At 38.8% G+C, this 6,000-nt stretch overlaps 1 protein-coding gene across 2 annotated transcripts in view; it reads right to left on the reverse strand.

Annotated features, from left to right (window-relative positions):
- Positions 1-5,678, reverse strand: part of LOC121109303 (guanylyl cyclase-activating protein 3) — a 61,867-nt gene extending 56,189 nt beyond the window's left edge. Inside the window, exons 1-3 of one of the 2 annotated variants that reach the window (XM_046904610.1) lie at positions 1,645-5,678; positions 1,052-1,553; positions 293-959 (exon numbers count right to left, since the gene is read on the reverse strand). The gene's annotated coding sequence lies outside the window, so the exon portion shown is untranslated. Of the gene's footprint in view, positions 1-292; positions 960-1,051 lie in introns of both variants that reach the window. The other variant, XR_005847677.2, reaches the window with a different exon arrangement.
- Between the last annotated feature and the right edge of the window lie 322 nt (positions 5,679-6,000).

Consider the following 6,000-nt stretch of genomic DNA (forward strand, 5'->3'; position numbering starts at 1 on the left):
TCTGCCAGTAAACAGCACCACCCCTGGACTGAACACCATAAAGGCTGAGGGAATTTCAAGTACTGGAATTTGACTACTGGGATGGCTGGGAACCCACAGTGAGTTTGTTCATTTCCATCAGGTTAATATTTCTGGCACAGAAAAGCCCAAACAGGACAACAACTAAATACAGTGTTCAAGGTACAGGCACAGAGTGGTACAACTAGGTCCAGGAAGAAGCAAAAGTGCTTGCTGTGTGGAAGTGCAAGATTCAGCACTGGGAGGTTCCCACACTACCTCATGCTCAGCTCACCTGTTCCCACAGCAGCCCAGCAGTAGCCCACAGGGATTTCCTGACTGCTGCCACCATATGGTGCAGGGCATGACAGCTGGCTCACAGACTGCCCTGCAGCACGTCCCAGGAAAACCAGCGACTTCAAGGAAGAGAGAAATAATGACATCGACATGGCCAATCACTATGCTGTTTAAAATAAGAACAACTTAGCGCTGGCACAGCAGTTTCTCCCTTCAGTGGAGATTTGACACATTTTCTTGGATTCCAGCTGCTTTGGAGAAATGAATCTTTGAAACCTACGCTTTCCAACAAGAGTGTTTCTTGAATTACTGCAAAGACCAGCCTGTCACCCAGCCAAGACTGCTGAGGAGGGATTTGCTCCCTTCAGAACAGCCTGGGGAAGCCCCAAGGGCATTTCTGCCAGGGGGAGCATATGGTGGTTGAAAATGCAGCTGGCTCCACGTGAGTGCTGCCTTCTTGTCACTGACTGTGGCAGAGGAAAGCCAGAGGTAACAGTGTGGAACATGGCACTACTGCTGCTTTAGAACAGGGTAGGTCATGAAAACGATTCTGTACTCTTGCAGACAGTGAGACGCAGCTTCAGACAAGCTGTTAGACTCCTCAGATGCTGCTTTGCCCTTTCCTCCAGCGTGCAAGGAAGGAATGTCTGATGCTGCCGCAGTGCCTAAAAAAGAACAAAAGGTGACAATGAGGACGGTGGCACTAGAAGAAGCTGTCACCTTTCAGGCTTCCTAGTGAGATAGTTGATGTCCTCACCTTGCATGCCAATGTTCTAGAGGCATTTAGACTATGTCCTCAATAACGTTCTTTCACTTTTGGTTAGCCCTGGGAGTGATCAGGTAGTTGAACTCGAAGTTCACCAGTGAAGGCAAACAAGAAAAAAGTACAAGGAATCAGAATAAAATAACCATTATAGAGAGTAGCATATCTGGAGATAATTATGCCGTCATTTTGAAAAGGTAATGTTTCAAAATGAGTATCAGAGTAACTTGAGAAAAAAAGCATTATCACTTGTAGGGAGTTTATAGCCATTCATCATTTATAGGACAGTTAAAATGTTACGTAGGCAGCAATCAAAGACAAATTAGGATCAAATGATATGGAAGAGGAGAACTTGCATTATGGTTAATTCTTAGTCAGTAAAATAAATATTTCAGGGTAACATGAGAATATGTTCTCACAAAATGAGAGCGGCTTAGCAGCGAGAAGTAGTGTGTATGGACTCAGCTTTTGTGAACACTTCAGCAGCACAGACCCTCTGTTACAGAGAAAAGACAGCAGTAAGTCAATTTCATCTGCAACATGTCTTGGTAAGATCTGTAAACGCAGGCCAGATGACATGAACTTACATAGCAGTTCTGCCACATGTTCTGCCTCCCAAAAGTGACATTATTTGCATACAGCCAGGACCCTATTTGCAGGAAAACGTGGAACACAGTGTTAAGTGAAAGCAACACAGTTATAGTTCATCATAAGAACTGCTGCCTAAATGGCTTCCTGTAAGGAGACCCCAGAATGGATTAGTTTCAAGGTCTGATTAATGACACACACTTTAGGGACTTGCTTGGCATCAGATTTCTGTCCCTTATGAGAAACAGTTGTGAGTTATAAACACTCAAAACTTTACCGACAATTAGTTTAATGGAAAGAAATTATTTTACTTTCAATCCATTCTTCACAAAAATTCTCCTCTTAAATTGACTGCTAATTCTTAATGCAAGCCTGCTGTCTATCCATACTGCAATTATAGAAACTGCTCCTTAATTTGAAACTCCTTCTTTTTCTCCACCAGATATGCCATAGATTGGTGGAGATTTCTTTTCTTCAATTATGTATATATAGCATTAAGATTTTTTAAATATGCATATATACTTCTTCGTATTCTAAAAGGCTCATTCTTTGCTTCAGTGAAACACTGCAACAAATTCATAATAAATAATCTAATATCTTCTAAGCCTTTTTTTTTTTTAATTTCTATTCCTTTTATGATTTAATCTTCTTGGTTCCAAAGCGTCCAATTCACACTATTTTCAGGAAATGACTTTTCCTGCATTTCTTTATAATTTTGAAAATTAACCTTTGGCTATCAAATTTCCATTTCTAAAAGCAAATACACAATAGATATCTTCACCTCCTATATATTATGAGTGGGATTTTTCTTTTCTTTTTTTTTTTCTTTTTTCTTTTTTTTAATTTCCTTCCAAAGATGGAAAGAAAGAGAGAGGAGGCAATATAAAGCTGCTATTCACATATTTTAATGTTATTGTAAGTTGATTGTGTTAATATAATTGATTGAAAGGAAGTATTAATTGAAGCTGTCTAGCAGGTTTATAGGTTGACTTTCACTGCATCACCAACATGATGTTTTCAAGAAAAGCCAGGGCTTTAAGACAGCTGATCCACAAGTAATTAAGGCAAATGATATCCTAAGCCAGAGATTTAGAGTGCTCAGTCACCCTGTTAAGAGTATTACTGTCTTCAAGGCATTTAAAGCCAACTGCGCTAAAGACCATCCAGAGTACTTATCCTACATCAAGGACTTGTATCATAATTTAAAAGAAACTTCAGTTCATATTTAGAATCAAAAAATCACAAAGGTCAGAAAAGACCTCTAAGATCATGTAGTTCAACCATCCAGCCACCACCAATACTGCCCACTAAACCATGTCCCTCACTGCCACATCTACACATTCCTTGAACACCTCCAGAGACTCCACCACCTCCCTGGGCAGCCTGTTCCAGTGCCTGACAACTCTTTTTCTGAATATCCATCCTGCTGTCATCTTTCTCTTCAATTGTAACAAGAAGTATGGTTCACAGAGCAGTATTTTTCTCTAGACTGGAATGAGATACCAGCAATATTCTATAGAAAACAGGTTGGAGACATTTTAGCTTAACAACATGTATGTTGAATCTCTTCCTAGTCTGAAATCATTCCCTGGGATGTTCTCTTCCATGTCATGCTGCAGACTATGTTCTTTTCCCAAAAGGTCCTGAGTTTTTTATGTGATGTTTCAGATGTGAGTGTACATCATACAGTAGGCATCGGGAGTTTGGAAGAGATGTTCTGTGTACCTTTCTGGACTGTGCTTGCACCGTGCATTTGTAGGACTATGGAGAGGGATTGTCGTCCATTCAACAGCACAAAGATGCCATTAAATTGTCCTATGAATTACTGCTTTCATAGAGCAATTACAAGGCACATTGTCACATGGCATTTCTGGGGAACATAGCTCATTGTTCAAGCATCCTGGTTTCTGATTCTGACTTTCAGAAAGTGGTCTCTATCTTCAAGGCACCATTTGCTTTTGCAACATTCTGCTCGCAGTTTTGTAAAAAAAAAAAACTCAGGGTGAAGCTAGCTTTCTCTTACTGACTGCCCTGGAAAAAAATACATTTTCAGTTATCAGTTTATTGTCTGACAACTCTTTATCCTGATGACAGCACTTAGCTTAAAGAAAGGTTAATTTTCCAAAGACTGAAATCTAACATACCTCTTTTTATGGAATTCAGAAAACAAATACAATGCTAATCAGCTCACCGGTAGCCACAGAATTACTCACTACTGCTTGCTACAAATATGACCAGGAATTATTTTATCAAGTTAAGCCAATATTTCATTTAATCTCTAGCAGGATTCAACAATGAGAAAAAGCAGATAAACCAGGATGCAAACAATCAATATGCTCGTATTCAACAAATTTGAAGTGAAAGGAGAAAGAATGGGCTGTGAGGGGGATGATTTTTTTCTGACCTTTTTGAATGATCGGTGTACATCCTGGAGCATGAAGACTGACAGTACCAATAAGTTTTTATCCCAGTCAGTTTAACTGCTTGTATTACTCACATCATTTCTTACAATTTAGACTTCTATTAGCATGAGGTTTTATTTACTGCTTTCTGACATTCTATTTCTTCTAGCACAACACAGAAACATCGGGCAGGTTGAATTATGTGAGCTATAACACCACAGTGTTATTTTCCCCAATTGTACATACATTATCGTTCTGATCTCTTTCTTTTGGAAATAAAATCTGAAGTGCTAGAGGCCTGATCTCTGTCCAAAGCAAAACCATTTATTTAGTTCAATATTTTCTTTAATGTTTGAAGATATATGCGGGGGTGGAATTTTCAGCCATCTGAAATAAAAATGGTTCTGTCTTTTTGATGCTTGAGGGAATGAGAGAACAATGTAATTCAAAAGAAGCTGCTTTTCTGTTTAGAATAAAAACCTGTGGCAAAGTATTGTGAGCTAACTGTCTGAAAAATGGCTTAGGAGCTATTCTACTGAAAAAAAAACATAGATATGAACAAACCTTCACAGGAGCAATGTGATTAGCCCTCTTGTCAAATGAATGACCTGCAGTACCACAGTGTAAGATGCAATTGCCAAGTCTAGGAAGCATCAATTCTGAGTTGATCTGATCACTGTAATGAAATTACCAGCAGGGAAGGTGAGCTTCATTATCATTCACAAGCTATAAGATGACTGGAAATACTCATGGTTCATCTTATAAATGTCCTTTCCAAAGAGCTTGCTAACTGCAGCGTATACACCAAACACATGCTCCTGAACCTGGTATTTCACACAGTCAGCATCAAAGCCAGTCAAATAGACCATCACCTTTCTCTGAACTGCTGCACCATTTTCAAAGTGAAGATATTAAAATCTATAGTTAGTGTCCATATCCACAAGGAACTGTATCTCACTGTTAAGTGAGATGCAGTAAAATTTGTTCAGAATATCTACAATTAAAAAAAAAAAAAAATTAAAAAAAAAGGCAAAAAAGCAGGGCAAAGGTCTTACGAGTGTGACTTTTAATAGACACACCAAGTTCTGCATGCCTGAGAGAAAGATATCAGAGGTTCCCCAAGTCACCACAAAACATACATTTATATTTTGGTGTCTAGTAAATGTGAATCAAACAAAGAGAGAGCTACATGAAACAGACATGTAACAACAGTGGAAAGCATATATACTTACTGCTGACAGACTTGAACATTGCTCCAGGGAAGTTGGCACGCATTGTAATGCTAAGCAATACTGTTGTTAATTCATTATTACCTGGCCAAATCAGCTTAACGTTAAATGTGTTGATCCTTCCTGTACAATCAAATACCATTTATGGTGCACACACATTTTTGTATCTGTCTCGCCACGCCTTAGGCTGCTCTTATTCTCATTTTTGAGCCTTCCCTGTGTAGTATTTAACAGAACAGATTTTTTCACCACGTTACCTATTCCATGCCTCTTGGCTTACAAATGACAAAGGGAAAGATTGTGTTTCAGCATGCACGCAAATGCAGATCTCTTGGCAACAAGTCTTTGATTCCTTACTCATTTAAACACTATTTCAGAGCCCGAAATAAAGTTTCCCGTGTTATTAATTATCAGTCAGAAAGGAAAACAAACTGATTTAATATGTACACCTTAACAGCATTTTGGCCAAGTTTTGTAGGACAAGGACCCTTTTAAAAATACTTGATTGCACCTGCCTTGAGAAACCTATTCTGTAATGTGTGTAAAGGAAGCAAGATGCGGACAATATTGGCTGGTGAACATTTAGATTGAATGATCTTGGAGGTATTTTCCAACCTTAACAATTCAACAATCCTAAAATTCAGTACATGGTATCCCCTCACATCAGCCACTGCTATGTAACCTTTTCTTGAGCAAGTATTGCTGTATGAAATAAACACAAACG

Source organism: Gallus gallus, chromosome 1, assembly GCF_016699485.2.
Source record: "Gallus gallus isolate bGalGal1 chromosome 1, bGalGal1.mat.broiler.GRCg7b, whole genome shotgun sequence".
Classification (NCBI taxonomy): Eukaryota; Metazoa; Chordata; class Aves; order Galliformes; family Phasianidae; genus Gallus; species Gallus gallus.